The sequence below is a fragment of the Pinus tabuliformis genome, chromosome 2_2 (assembly GCF_031772625.1).
Source record: "Pinus tabuliformis cultivar Carrire ecotype Pingquan chromosome 2_2, CPIR1, whole genome shotgun sequence".
Lineage (NCBI taxonomy): Eukaryota > Viridiplantae > Streptophyta > Pinopsida > Pinales > Pinaceae > Pinus > Pinus tabuliformis.
In genome coordinates this window covers 48,736,208-48,752,797 of record NC_142300.1, presented here as the reverse complement: position 1 = coordinate 48,752,797, position 16,590 = coordinate 48,736,208, and the positions used below count along the sequence as shown (strand labels likewise).

The 16,590-nt window shown below is 37.7% G+C and overlaps 1 pseudogene; it reads left to right on the top strand.

Annotated features, from left to right (window-relative positions):
• LOC149191421 (hydroxyacylglutathione hydrolase cytoplasmic pseudogene) overlaps positions 1–8,675 on the top strand; it is a 46,222-nt pseudogene extending 37,547 nt beyond the window's left edge.
• The last annotated feature ends 7,915 nt before the right edge of the window (positions 8,676–16,590 follow it).

The window sequence follows — 16,590 nt, the reverse complement described above, 5'->3', positions numbered from 1 at the left end:
AGAATTTCAAATTAACATTTGCATCAGGATCACATAACTTAACCAAGATAAAACTCTGAAAATAAAAAATATATAATTGTTTATAGTTTTTACAAAATGTTTTGTGTCCAAGACAAAATCGGTCAAACGACCAAAAAACTCAAAAATGAGTGTAGGAAAGCATCCTAAGCTAATGATGCTGGTGATAACATGTCACCGCCTGTGCGATCATACGCAAGAGCCTAGTCCATCGACTCGGCACGCCAGTAGTATGGCATTGTAATCTCAGAGGTAACACGTCGGTCCTCACATCTGGAATACCAAAAGTGAGGCCCTAAACCTAATCCTGTAGCACTACAAGGGTCTCTGCTATGTCCAAATCGCGAAGGACAACCCTCCGTACAACCTCTCCTGCTGGAACGTCAGCTGCTGCTGTTGGGCACGCTGCTGGTCGCACTGGCCCAACATCTGCACAAATATATGACTTTGATTAGTCTTGATAACATTTAAAAAACACTAAAACATTTAAAAAAATGATAAACAAATATATGGTCAAATCATTTTACCCATAACACTCCACTGCTCACCAGCTGGTAACACCAAATCTGGGTCGCCTCGGAAATCCATCCCAACATATGGATATTCCGCAAAAACCATCTCCTGACGGTTTAACAACTCAAAGAAAGCATCAGAGAAAGAAATCTGTGACTGATCGGCATGTCTGGCCATGAGATCAACCCATCTCTGCATTCGTGGTTCCCTCGGTGCTGGGAACCCTAATGAAATGTACTGTGGCTGCATCAGTGGAATCCTCTCCAAGGCGAAAGCAATCAAGATGGCACCGTAGCCAAAGTTCTTGGATCTTCCATTCTTTACCTTGGAGAGTTGTTCTTTTATAACTAGAAGTACCGCCTCACACTAGTGGAATACCTTTGGTTCCAGGCATTCCAGGGCATATTGCATATAATATCTATTGGCCAAATGAAGAGACGCGCTACCAGCCAATCTAGCAAAGGTGAAAAAAATGGTCCTTAAGGACCGATCAGTGACATCTCGGATATTGATCTTGTTGTCCCTACTAGGCTGAGATCCATCTCTACAAAACTGGCGAATATAATCCCTCACGGATTCACCCCCACGCGCGGATCCTGATAGTGAGAGAGGGGCACCTCGCCTCGATAACGCCGTCAAAAAGTAGATATCCTCGAATGTCAATGGAATGGATTTGCCTCTAATATAGAATACCTGGTTGATCGGATCGTATGCATCGAGAAAATATTGCAACAAATTTATTTGTTGCCTCATGCTGGATATGCAGAATAATTTGAGCTAACCACAGTTTCGTAATGCAGTAACTGTGCCCTAGTCATGTAAGGCAATCATGTCCTCTTCTTCATGTTCACATTCATGCCATGTGATGACCATCTTGATCCAATGAATCTCTGAAACACAAACAAAAGATAAATTAGGATCTTGATTTGAGCAAAAACAGGCAAAAATTTCATCAAAAATCAATGTGAAAAGTTTCCCTTCTGCGCCCATCACACCCTGCCTTTGAGCAAGGTGAGATGCATATTGACTGGGCAGTGTCCAACTCAGTATGCATCGCACCTTTCGATGCAGACCAGGTGCAATGGATGGAGAACAAATCATTCAAACCCCAAGGGCCTAGAAACAGGGAAAAACTTGCTCAAAATCAGAAAAGGATGGAATGAAAATGAAGAGCTCAGGGTTAGCTCCTACCTGGCCTTGATGGCGCAGAGAATAGTCCACTAGATCTCCCGAAATCAGCTAATGTAATTTGAGGGGGAAAACCTCTCCAGAGCTCCAAAATCCCAAATTTGAAAGGAAATGGTAAAAATGAGAGGTAAAACTACTTTTTATGTTACTATTCACATACTTCATGTAAAATGCTAGTTTTTAATTCATTTTTCGGGTATATACATGTATTTCTAATCAATTTGATGGAGTGATTGAGCAGGTTGAATGACCAGTGAAAGAATTTAACGTGTTAAATGGTAAACTGAATGTCTTTGACCAATATCACAAGCAATGTTTCTGCAAAGTTCAAGCTCATTAAAAAATAAACCTAGCACTGAGAACATGTTGGCACAAGGTTCAAGCTCATTGAAAAATAAACCTGCCTTCAGTAAACGACCGTTGTGATTGCCTTACTATCAGCCTTTTGAGCCTTGGTTGTGTTCTTCCATCACCTCCATTCTTTTGGCCGATCATACCCTTCCACTTGATTGTTTACCCTTGGAGGAAAATATGCGACAAGTGATTCTGTTAGCCACCCTCTTCACTGCCATGTTTTGAGAAGTTCCAAACTTACCTGGAACTAGCTGCTACTCGAAAACATCACTTGTTGCTCAAAAAATGAGTTTCTTTTAAGCTTTTTTTAGACTTGTTAAATATGAAAAGATTGTCAAGCTATTGGCCTTTCTAGCTCGTTAAAGTAAAGAGAAGCGCCATCCCTCCTATACATTTTAATGTTTTAGAACCTAAGGGATTATCAAACAAAAAGATCGAGCGCTTGTCTTTCCGGCTCGTTAAAATGATCGAAAATTCATCCCTTTCGTATTATTCTATACTTTTTCGGACTTAAGGGATTATGCTACGAAAAAGGACTATGGAGTTTCCTTTTCGTCCCTTTTCAAACTCTCTAAACATGAAAAGGACTGAGTTATCTTTGTCATTAAACTTGTTAAAACAATAGCGATGAACTTGTCCACCCGGACAAGAACGTGTTTCACTGTCGCTAGGCTCGCTAAAACATAGCAACAGGTTTGCCCAAAGGGAAAATTATAGAACAAGCATATGTTATCCTCCTCAATCTTGACAAAAATAAAGAGGTACTGGTCAGCAATGTCTAGGGAAAAAGGGGAAGAAAACTTGAAGAAATTTATTGGTAGTAGGTCGCTCTTGAACATGACACTTTCACTCCATCACCATGATTGAGTCGGGTTGGGTTATTCCGTTCACCGGTCATATCACCATTGGTCCTCCGTACCATCCATCTTTTGGGGTTAATGCTACCAATCCATTTCAGTGTCACCGATATGTTCAAGAGAAGTCATTCAGAGAATTTACCACCCAGCTAACGCCTCATCCACTGCAATACCTTCACTTTCCATTTTTCATGACTGCCATTCCTGAACCTTGTATCATCAGATCGTTTTCACCTCCAGAAAATCATTTGCTTCGTTTCGTGTCGTAGATGTGGGATACATCAAGGCCCTCCTACGACAAGTCACTTCTTGTTGACATCAGCACATTATCCAAGAAGTTGACTTAGAAACAACCCTTTCAGTACTTTGAAACTTGCATGCCTTAATGGAAAGTTTCTCACTTCCGGCGACAGGTTTACACCAATGGCCTTCGATCGAAAGATTTTACGTGGTGTTCGACATCGACTCATATATTCACACCACGTGAATTGTATTGTAGTACCTTGAGGGTCATTATCATTATTGGTGATTCCTCTCGTGCCTGTTAACAACTTACATCATTGGCTGGTAATAAGGCGATGTCTTTCCATGTTCGACTTCAGAACATATTTTCACATGGATTGACTTGTACATCAGGCGAAGATTGAATGAGTTTGAAGACCCCAGATCTAGTTTCATCCATCTGGGCTGCGATATATTCAGGGAAATAAAGACATCAAATGTACATAGAAGCTGCACAAATGATCATCCAAGCTGAGGGATGATGACTCTACATATAAAGAATCACTAGTCTGCAACCGCAGACGGTTATCTGTTCCATGTACATGAAAATGAATTTATGAAATCTGAGCATGGGAATGCTCACCTCAGCTAGACGATGAAAATAATATGATGATGATGTATTGTGTTGTATCTTATTACAGGTCACCTTCCAGTCGAAAACCTCGGATCCTCATGATAAAGCATTTCACCCGACATGAGAAGATTTACGACCTCATGCTTTAGGGGGCAACTGTTATAGACATATTTGGGCATTGCAAACCCAATCATATATGTCGATAAACCAAGGGATTTTTAACCCCTAAAAGTGTTTTTTCATACCCTAAAGGATCATGGTCAACTGATTACATCATTTCCTAGAAGTTCCACCTGAAAAACTACTCATAATTGGCCAAAACTGGACCATACTAACTGCTCCATGGTCAAGGTGCGATGCATACTGGCTGCTACACTAGCTAGGTGCAATGCATACTGAAAGAGCCTTCAGTGGTGTGCGATGAGCGAGAAGATACAAATGGTAGAGACAGTTAGCTAAGTGGATGCTCATGGAATCTTCTAGAAACTTCTCCTATGACACTTGCCTCTCTAAATTCGCCTAGGGATGAGTAAGAGATCAAAGAAATCTCCAAGTGGAACCAAGAACTATGAGTGAAATGACACTAATAAAAAACCCAGAGCTGACTCACCCCCTTGCAAGACATCTATATATGGATCCCTCATCTGAGAGATCTAGAGGCGGCAATTTTGTAAATTGTAAGGAAGTGATGTTGGTTTCTCTTTGAGACATTATATTGTTGGGTGATCTTGCTTTTCATGAGGTGAAGAGGGCTTTCATGCTGGGAGGATGATGTTGGATCAAACAACTGGGTTGTAATCCTCTCTTCTACTATTAATAAAGTTATTTGAGTTTTCCTCCATATAATCGTGTATTTGTGAATCTTGCTATTTGTGAATGCAATTATATTGTCAATGTATTTCTGATCCTACATTGTTTATGGTATTATAGATCTCTATGCTTTGATGGTGTTTTGTTGCTTTGCCTCTATAGGTATTCTCTAAAGCGGGACAAGTAAGAGAGGAGTGGCAAGCTCTATCAAGGGAGAGAGGAAACAAGCAAGGAGCCAAGCGAAAGATTCAGGTTGGTGCTCTCTACTTCTCTCTTATTTGTCATACATAAAGGAAATCACAAGTTACTTTGATTGTTTGTTTCTAAGATAGCTACCCGTCTTAGTGGGACTAGTAGATTGAAAAGACACTAGTTTTCCAGGAAACACTTGGTTAAGCTGTGTATAGTTTCATTCAACATCGATTCCTGCAAAATAAATTTCACACATTATTCTTTCCCATTTATCAACATGCTACAAATGATAAATTGAAAGCACATAAAACCAAGCGCAAATCCTTTTCTAACCAACCAACCAAACAAAAATGTATCTAATAAAACTTCACACCTCAGAAATTACTTGGCCACATGCTTATGCTAAAGGTGAGATTCTTTGAATCATATTTAGCTCATACTTAATGGGATATTTTTATGTTTACCATGATGTCATTTTGGTGCTAAAAGAAATATATAAATCCATGTCATAATAAGTGAAATTCATGTATAATGCATACACATAACTTTTCAAGGTAGTGGTAAATCTAGAGATGCAAGCATCTATTCATAGTGGTAAATGAGGGTGGACCCTCTCAAACTTATTTGATTGGGTGGCACTATCCATAAATAAATTATTGGTTGTATTAAACATTTTCATTTAACCCATTTATTCTAAAGATTCAATCAAAGAACAAATAGGCAGGGTCCTAGGACATCCCTAGGCTTGACAAGAAAGAAAGAGACATTCACTCTATGATGATTTCATTATAGAGTAAAAAAATATCCTAGTGCTAACGCAACAAGAAAACAAAAAATAAATATACAAAAATATAGGTTGTGTTCCAAGTATAAGATAAGATAATTTTATTTGTGTCCACCAAATGACCAAAAAGGTTGTCAAAGGAACAAAGATAATACATCTAATGCTAGTACAAAGTGTGAGTGGAAAGGCATTTATAGATTGGACATTAACTGTCTAGCAAAGGAGAGTATAAGCTAAGCTATCATTACAAATATGGATGTTATAAATTGAAAATATCTAAAAATATCAAAACTGAGAAAGAGAAGAAAGGACAACAATACATTTTAGAGATTACAACAAAGGATGAGTGAGGCGACCAAGAGGCAGACAAAACAAGACATATTAAGAAATTCATCATAGAACTAGTGTGATTTCTATATTTTGAGAAACTTCTACAGACAGTATATTAAAGAAGAAATCATTGTAGTTGGAATTTTTCCAAACAAAAAGCCAGGAAACCAATCTATGATAGAAATCAAACTTTGTAGGAGTATGTCCTAGACAATTTTTCTTTTTATTAAATGAAAAGTTAAAATTCTAACATCAGAAGGAGCATTTAGATGGAGAAAACATGGAAAATTACATATTGAAACTAAATCTAATACATAAATTCCATAATTACTGGCATATACTAAGTTGACTTACCTCAAATTAATGAGCTACTACTGAATGCAGTGGTTTATTAGTTACATATGTACAGAAGTCCCATATAAACAAATGGTAGTCGCCGCCAATAGACAAAAAAAGGTGATCGTGCCTTAGATTACATGCAACATCTTCCACAACACCCTCATGGACCTACATTGACATGAGGTCATCAAATATTTTCAACAAAGATAACGAAATTGGGATTGTAAAGTTAACAATACACATAAACATAAAATCACCAATGAATCCCATTAAATTTCTAAAAAAAATAATAATGATAGTAAACATTAAGAATAATCCTGACATCTTTTAATGGTCACATTTCTGGGGGTGTGAGCTTAGTTCTAATAGTGTATTTACCCCATTTTTTATATTCCATGCTACCATCATGTAAAACCAATGAAATTTAGGATGAAAAGGGATTTTGACACAACCTAAATAGCATGAAACATTAACAAACCTAAATAAAAGAATTTTCAAAGCCTAAAAACTTGTGTGTGTTCAATTTCATATAGAATCCTCTGCTAAGCTACAATTGACAAATAACAAAATATGAACCAATCCAATTATTTGGGAAAAACATCCAAATCCTAAACTGTATTCAAATTCCAACCTAATGATAATAAGAAGTCATTATGATGGGTGGATTTATTTGCGGTAGAACACAAATTTACTTTGAATAACATCTGTCAAAATAACTCACCTTATATTTTTTGGGTCTCAAGTGCTTTGTGTTTGGCAGGTGCATTAATCTCCCACAAACATATTTGTGTGTCATCTAAACCACTTAGAAGATGGCCATGCTTAAAAGGGCTCCATGATAAACCATAACCTTCTGTATTATGACCCCTCAATCTGAGATCAGGATTACAACCACCATCTTGAGGGGGATTTCATGGATGCTTTTTGTAGTCAAACACATAGACTTCTACACTAACTATTTTCGTGGAAATAATGAAAGGATTATGTGGCATGTATCAGGCTCTATTGACCTCCCCATCATGATTTATTTGTTGTATTACTTGTACCTACAACAAAGAGCATCCACTGAGTAACCTGACCTAAATGACAAAAATGGCATATTTACAACAATTTAATTATAAAGTTTCAATAACATTGAACTAAACAAAATAGTTTCAACACAGACTATGAAAAATGTTCGTCCCAAACATATAACAAATCCCAAATGTGTGGACAACATTAAATAATGTGATAAAATAACAATGTTGAAAACAAAAAAATTACATTCAATCTTTTCCTTTCCAATAAACGCAAAGAAAAGTAATCACATTGTACAACAACAAACATTGTTCATCATAAGTGTGGTGAATTCTTACAATCATAAGAAAATGTTCAAAAAAATTCATATATATTTTTTGCAAATATACACTGAACTAGTAATCAACCCACATATTCATAGATGAAACATAAAGTGGGTTATAAAGTTTTTTATTCACATACTCAGTTCCATGGACATCACAATATTTACAAATGAACATGTTGGTGGATTTCATATATATGGTTGTGTTACTAAAACAAGTGGTTACTCAGAAATCATTAGATAAAAGGTTCCACTCTCCATAAAGATGATAATGTCCATCATCAGTGAGAGAAAAAGTTCTTGAAAGAATTCCCAACTTGGTTAAAACTGTAAGATGCCCAACTTCTCAAGCATAGAGAAGTTGTGTTCAGAGGTCTCCCAACGCAAAGAGACAAAATCCCAAGAGATAACAAATTCCAATCAAATTATTTCAAGAAGCTATAAATATTTTTAGCCAGTTTTCTCAATACAATTTAAGAAACAAAAAAGGAATGTAAGGTGATTGGTGTTAGTTAGTGTTGCCATTGATGTCCAAGGTGTTGATCATGTGGAACCTCAGAACATTTTACAGGTGACAAAGGTACATGGGACAAACATTAAATTTTTTCTTACTACCCATCATCACTGAAATCATGCAGGGGGAAATGAAGAACTTAAGAAACTAGTCCTAGGTATTGAAGTTTATGGTGGAGAAAAAAATCATGTCAAAGGTTGTACTGTTGCATTAGAGAAAAATGATGAATTATCTTTGGGCAAGAAAATGACTATCAAGGCCTTACACACACCATGTTCATTTTTGGTTGTGGAAAAAAAAATTAAGGCTCAATAGAGGAAAAATATTGGCCTCCTTACCTAGGTCAACTCGAGTTTTCTATGGACATGAGTATATGGTGAAGAATGTTTAGTGTGCAATGACTATTGAACAAAAAAAATGAAAGTATCAAGAAAAAACTCAATTGGGTTGAGCGATAACGGAAGGAGAACAAGCCCACCATTCCATTGACCATTCAAAAACAAAGATTTCTTCCTCTACTTATCCATAGCCAAGCCTCAGGAAGATTTCCTAGTTTAACATTAATAAGTTGTGGGGCCTAATATGTAATAATATTCTACGTACATATGAAATTTTTTGAAGTCACTCCATACTTTTGGGTACATAGAAATGATGAGATTGATTAGTTTTGGGCTCAAGATGAGTCATATTTTTTTGTTGTCATCGAGAATCAATCTGACTGCCTTAACATCAAGAGGAATTATGACGAAAAATAAAATAAGACTAGGCTAAAGTGACGAGTGAGATTTTAACAACAATTATAAATGTTTTGAAATTTCAATTTGAAATGAATAGAAAATGAACTCGGTTCCATGATATTGGACTCTGGCAAATTCATTGGTTCTATCAGGAAACAATATATAGGCATGGTCAGTATGTTGGATTCAATACAAACAAAAAGGGTGATTTTATTGTAGTAGATTATGAAAAATCATCCTTGATCCTATGTGGAAAATCTTTCTCAAATACTTTTTCCTTGAAGGTAGCCCTACAATATCTACACATTGTAGCCTTCCCTTGCCTGCATGGCTTCTTGTACATGGATAATCCATAGTTTCATTATTTGCATTAGAAAATATAATCCATAGTTGTTCAGTTCTGCATAAATTCTTGGTTTCAAATGGGGTAGGTGTTGCTTTAGGTCTTGATGGAATAGAAACAATTTTTTAAAAGTGAATATTCTAAAGCACCAAACCTTTTTAGAATGCCATCTTCTATAATCATGCTTGCTGTTGACAACTCAGGTATTATTCCTTCTACATCTAAACTCACACTTGGTCAAGCTGCCTATCACTTTTTGGTTGGCTACCAAAATGGAAATTTTGTACCTACATATGGCTCAAATCCAATGTCCCTTGATCCTATCATAGTTTCCAAGGAGATTTCCTCTCAGTTAACAAAAAATAATATTTCTTCCTTTCTCGCCAATGTCAATGTGTGGGAGAAGTATCTATTAGGTGAGGAGATCTTGAAATTGGTGGAAACTCTTTCGAAGAAGTTGCCATCAAGTGAAGAGAAGAAGCCATAAAAAGTTGCAATGGATGATTTAAAGGCAAAGTGCACAAATTTAATGTTAGGAAGGTTTCCTGATCTGTTAGAGGAAAATTCATTCTAATAATGTGATGGAAAATTGCTTTTAAATATTGTTGTTTGTATTCATATATTTTTCTTTGATCTATGACCTCTGCAAGGCTAGCAAAATTCAAGATGCAAAAAACTACTTGAAATAAATGTTGAATAGGATTTTGTTTATGAGTTGTAATACTTATGGGGCATTCAAAGGAAAGGTAGAGGAAGGTGAAAGGGTTGCTAAGGGAACGATAGTTAGCAATTATTGTCAAAAATTATTTCTACAGTGTATCATACACCGTCACTTCTATGAGTAATACTTACTTTATGCTTGCTATAGTTCCAAGTACAAAATGTTGGAAAATACTTGCCTTTGGACCTATCACAATCAGTTTGTTGTTCTACAAATCATACAAAAAATTGTTGCAATGTTTCAAGTTTTTGATAATGTTACCAAAATAGAGGCGATGAAAAATGATCACTAAATATGATTACATATAAGCTTCTAACTTCTTATGTTACAGAGCCTACCATCTACTTCTCTGATTGTGAATTACATTTTGCCACTAACATTGCATACTACAAGAATTCAATGAAAACAATCCTATTTCTACCATTAAAAAAAGGCTTGTTGAGAAAAATTATCTTGGAATCAATCTATTCACTAAGAGAAAACAATAGAGTTTGTTGATAAAGTGTTTGGCACAAAGAAATAAAAGCACAAATCCTATTATAATTATTTTAGAACATTGCTTTCCCAACAGAGATAAAAACAAGCATAAATAAAAGTACAATTGTGCTTAGGATCACACACACAATCATTTACAAAAAATTTAGATCTCTAGGTTAAAAAGCATTCTGGCACTCACCATTACAAATGAATAAAATAGAGTAACAATGAAAGCATAAAGGTTTTATCTGGATGCATTCATAGAATATCCAATTCTTGAATATGAAGTAATATGATGTAAACATTTTGACTTGATTGGAAGGCTTTTTATAACTGTTTCTAGGTATTAAGTATAGTAATTGATACATTCCATTACTTCTGGATGCCTTTGAAGTCTATATTGACCTTTACTTGAAGTTGTCATTGTTGGAAACTCATGGTTAACCAAGCAAGCTTGTAGTCCATATAATGGGTTGGGTGTAGTTTGTTTTATTTAAGGGAATTGTTCAAAACCCTAAACCTAAACCCTACCCCCCAACATAAACAAAAAAACACTATCCTTGTTATTTGTTAAGGGATATCGTAAATTTCAATTTTTTCTAGGTTAGTTATTTTTTATGCTTTTTTTTTCAAGGTGGGGGGGGGGGGGGTGGGGGTCAGTAGAGCTTATATTAAAAAATCTGTGGCCATATGATACAACTTAATGTTGAAAAGTGGGCAACAAGAAATGCTAAATTTAGAATGTGCTAAAAATAGCATGTCTAAAAATAGCAGTTTGGCCAGTGAGGTCATTGGCCACCTTAGGTGAGAGGTGAAACTACTAAAAATAGAAAGTTCTAAAAATAGCATTTCTGGGTCCCTTCCTATTTATAGCAGTCCCTAGTCTATCTATAGGAAGTAAAATTAATCTTGGTCTTAACAGCAATTGGAAATATTAATTAATTAATTCAGTTGAGTTAATTAGTTAAGGAAATTCAAATTTGAAGTCTTTGTGAGCATGCACATGAGTTGTCCCACTGATTGAGGAATTTATCCTTAATTTCCTCCACTGATTGAGGGAATAAGTATGAGTTCTATACTGAGTGAATCAGTTGACTTAGTTCTAACTAGTCAAGTCCAGTTAGATTATTTTAACAATTTGTTAAAATAATAATATATAGTTTGTTAATGCTTGCATGCATGTGACAACTATTATTGTAGATAACTGAGGATTCACTCATGGATAACTGTTGCATGTCAGTTCTTTCAGAGACCCAGTTGAGATCAGATGATGGATAGTGTACTATCAGATGCTTGGATCTTCCCATGGAATATTCCTTGCATCCATCAGGAACTAGTGTCCTCAAAGATTGCGTAGTTGGACCTATGGTTGACAACATGTATGATTTGGGGCAAATGCTCATATGTTATGAATTGGACCCCAATCAAAATTGCGCAAGGAAATAGGGGATTGATGGATGGTTGCCTACATATTGAGGCATAGTGAGTCTATCATCATCATCTTTTGATTGCAGGAAGTACAGGATAGCTCTTGAGCTGATATTTTTTTGTAAACAGAAGAGGATTTCCACTTGATTGATAATACAGTGTTGGGGGTTTTATGCTAGTTCTTTCCCCAGTGATATATCTATGTTATGTGTGATTATTTCTCTTGATCAGTTATATGTGTTTATGGTTGATGTTGCTCATGAAATCGATTTTGCTTCTGCTTAATGTTTTGTAGAAGTAGATCATGTGTTTTGCTTTAGTACATTGCATTACCAGTTTGATCTATAGGTGAAATTTCTACATGGTATCAGAGCACAGTTAATCAAGCAAGGAACAATATACAAGCAAGAGAAAGAAAGTCGAAGTTTATTATTCGGGATATAGATATCTAGTTCTCATCACAGTTCAGATTTCATCCAGATGGCCTTCACTGGGTTGAGGCTTGAGTATGCCCTTGATGGCATCTCAAACTACATAGCTTGGAAGGATTGAATGGAGGCAGTATTGGAAGATAATGGCATTAAGGACTTCATTGATCAAGATGTACCCAAGCCTACTGATGCTACTCAGGATGCAGACTGGAAGAAGAACGTGGCTAGAGCTAGGAGCATCATCCTAGAGGGAGTTCGAGATCACATAGTCTCAAGTCTCCATGGGAAGGAGACTCCGTTTGTAATGTGGAAAACATTAAAAGATTTATATCAGAATAGAAGTGATCATAGGAAGCTGGACTGAAGGAAAAGCTTCGAAATATCAAGTGTGAGAAGGGCGATACGATCACTACATTCTTGAACAAGCTCAGCAACTGCAGAGATGAGCTTGCAAGCGTAGGGATCACTACCGTTGATGATGATATGGTGAGTCTAGCACTCCTTGGCCTTCATAAGAGCTGGCATAGCTACCAGGACTCAGTGAATGGAAGGGACAAACTGCCAGATTTGTAACAACTATGGTCGGATTTGATGCAAGAGGAGATCAAACGGAACACCAGAGATGGAGCTTCTTCATCAAAGAATGATGATGAAGAGAACTTGGATTTAACATCTAAATCTAAGAAAGGGAAAGGGAAGGCATCCCAATCCAAGTCTTCTCAAGGAGGGAAGAAGTTTGACAAGTCGAAGGTGAGATGCTTTCATTTTCATGAGTTGGGTCACTATGTTACCAGTTGCCCAAAGAGGAAGAAGTCTAAGAAAGGTTCCTCCAAGGAATCCGATGGTGATGCTCTAGCTTCACAATTTGAGATGGATTTCTCACTTATTGCATGCATGGTTTCATCCATCATGGGATGTGTTTGACACTTGGACAGTGGAGCTTCATTCCACATGTCAGGTGACAAGACTATTTTTAGCACTTTGGAGGAGAAGGATCTCCAGATACAGATCGAGATGGGCGATGATGGAAAGTACCGTGTCTTAGGTGAAGGTACGGTTGTGTTTCAGAGGGAGCATGGTTCTCCTCTCTCTCTTTCTAATGTTATATATGTATGAGGGCTGAAAAGGAATCTTGTTTCTATTGCTATGCTTGAGGATAAAGGCTATGATGTAGTATTTAGTTTGGGAAAGGTTTTCCTAAGGCATATCGGAATTGGATAGACCAAATAGATAGGGATTCAAGTTAAGAATATCTATAAGTTACAGGTAGAAGACTATGCTTCTTTGAGTTCCAAAGCAGAGGTGATGCATGGCCAATATATTGGCGAGTTATGGCATAGGAGACTTGGCCACTTGCATCATGGGGCATTGAAGATCATGCAACAAATTTCTACCGGATTACCTAAGTGCAAGCTGGAGCAAGTGAGCACATGCAAAGGTTGCACTTTGGGTAAGTATGCAAAATCTTCTTTTCATGATCGGGATGGTAGAGCAGGAGCAGTTTTGGAGCGAGTTACTTCAGATGTATGCGGGCCCTTCTCTACAGCCTCCATCGGAAAGCAAAGGTATTATGTTATTTTTGTTGATGATTTTTCTCATAGATGTTGGATCTACTTCATGCAAAAGAAGGATCAAACCTTCTTGAAGTTTTGTGAGTTCAAAGCTTTGGCAGAGAAAGAATAAGGGATGAAAATAAAGGCCTTGCAAGTGATAATGGTGGAGAGTATATTTCCCAGTAGTTTAAGGATTTATGTGCTTCAGAAGGAATTAAACGGGAACTAACGATGCCTCATAACCCACAACAGAATGGGGTGGCCGAAAGGAAGAACAGATCTATTATGGGCGCAGCTCGATCAATGTTGCATTTCCAAGGCCTACCACTTCATATGTAGGCTGAGGCATGCAATACAAAAATATATCTTCAGAATAGAAGTCCTCATCATATTTTGGGGATGAAGACACCTATGGAGGCTTTTTCGGGGAAGAGACCAGATGTGAGTCACTTTCGCATATTTGGATCACCAGTCTTCTATCATGTGACCAAAGATGCTTGGAAGTAGCTAGACCCAACAGTTGAGTTGGGAATACTTGTGGGTTACACTGATACACCTCACAACTATCGTGTGTTTCTGCTTGCCAGTTAGAGGACTGTAGTGCGCAGGGATTTGAAGTTCGATGAGCAGCGAGCCATGCGAGCATCACTTGAGAGGGAGCTCAAGTTGGATGGTGATGATGAGGAACTATTAGTTCGTAAGGAGGAGGAGCCTCTTGATGATGCAGAGTAGCCACATGTAGAGATTCCAGTTGTGGAGATCACCACTACTAGAGAGTCTTCCAGAGAGGGGTAGAAATGCTCACGGGAAGCTGAAAGATTGATGCAGGATGTGAGAGAGAATGTGGGGCAGCCATCCTCTCAGCGCAGACAGAGGAGATCTCCTGATAGATACACTGGCTCCATGGCCCTGTATGGGGAGTGTGTAGCGACCGAGCCTTCTTCTTTTGAGGAGGCATTACAACAACCAGTTTGGGTGGATGCGATGGTAGAGGAGTATGATTCTATCATGCGAAATAGTGTATGGGATATTGTTCCTAGACTGGGGGACAAGTTAGTGGTTACTTCCCAATGGCTTTACAAGGTAAAGTAAGCAGCTGATGGTAGTATCGAGAAACAAAAGGCAAGGTTTGTTGCCCGTGGTTTCACACAGGTTGAGAGGATTGACTATGATGAGACCTTTGCTCCTGTTACAAGGTACTCATTGATTAGATCAATTCTAGCACTATCAGCACAGATGGGTTGGCAGATCCATCAGATGGATGTGAAGACAACATTCCTCAATGGGGAGATTGAGGAAGAGGTATACATAGAGAAGCCAGAGGGATTTGAGACCTTTGATCGTGAGTCACATGTGTGTCGGCTCAAGCAAGCATTGTATGGGCTGAAGCAAGCACCCTGTGTTTGGTATACTAGGATCCATAGCTATTTCACTGGGTTTGGCTTCACCAAGAGTGAAGCAGATGTGAATCTCTACCACGTCATTGTAGATGGTAAGCTATTGATTATTGTACTTTATGTCGATGATCTAATTTTGACAGGTGATGATCAATTGATCAAATCTTGCAAGGCGGATCTTGCAAGAGAGTTTGAGATGAAGGACATGGGCCTCATACACTACTTTCTAGGCATGGAGGTGTGGCAGAGAGATGGGGAAGTATTTGTGTCTGAGGGAAAGTATGCCAATGAGATACTGAGGCGCTTCCACATGGAGATGTGCAAGCCCATGGAGACTCCTCTAGCAGGTAACTGGAGGAAGGAGGATGCTACTTCAAGTGAGGTAGTAGCTGCTACAGTTTACAGGAAGCTTGTGGGTTCACTCATGTATTTGGTGAACACACGACCGTATTTGTGCTTTGTAGTGAACCAGCTGAGTCAAGTTATTGTTCATCCAACCAAGTTATTTTGGAAGGCAACAAAGTATGTGTTGAGATATCTCAGAGGCACTACACAGTATGGATTATGGTATAGGCGGATAGAGGGAGTGAAGCTCCAAGGATTCACAGATGTAGATTGGGTAGGTAGTCCGTCAGACAGGAAGAGAACTTCTAGAGGGATCTTCAACCTTGGGTCAACTGCAACTTCTTGGTATAGCTGAAAATAAAGATCAGTTGAACTTAGCACAGTGGAGGCAGAGTACATGGCAGCTAGTCAGGCTACATGTGAGGTCATCTGGATGCGGAAGATTCTAGTGGGATTGGTTGGTTGGATGATGGATCGTACAGTGATATATTGTGATAATCAGAGTTGCATTAAATGCTTTGAGAATCCAGTGTTTCATGACAGGTCCAAGCATATAGATATCTGCTATCATTATCTACGGGATTGTGTGGTCAAGAGGATCATGATGTTGCACTACATTTCAACCGAGGAGCAGGATGTAGATATTTTGACAAAGGCATTGTCAAAAGGAAAGTTTGAGTTCCACAGAGACAGGACCGGGGTTGCTGATAATCCCTTTCTTGTTGGGAGGGAGTGTTGAAAAGTGGGCAACAAGAAATGCTAAATTTAGAATGTGCTAAAAATAGAATGTCTAAAAATAGCATGTCTAAAAATAGCAGTTGGGCTAGTGCGGTCATTAGCCACCTTGGGTGAGAGGTGAAACTACTAAAAATAGAAATTTCTAAAAATAGCATTTATGTGTCCCTTCCTATTTATAGCAGTACCTAGTCTATCTATAGGAAGTAAAATTAATCTTGGTCTTAATAGCAGTTGGAAATATTAATTAATTAATTCAGTTGAGTTAATTAGTTAAGGAAATTCGAATTTGAAGTCTTTGTGAGCATGCACATGAGTTGTCCCACTGA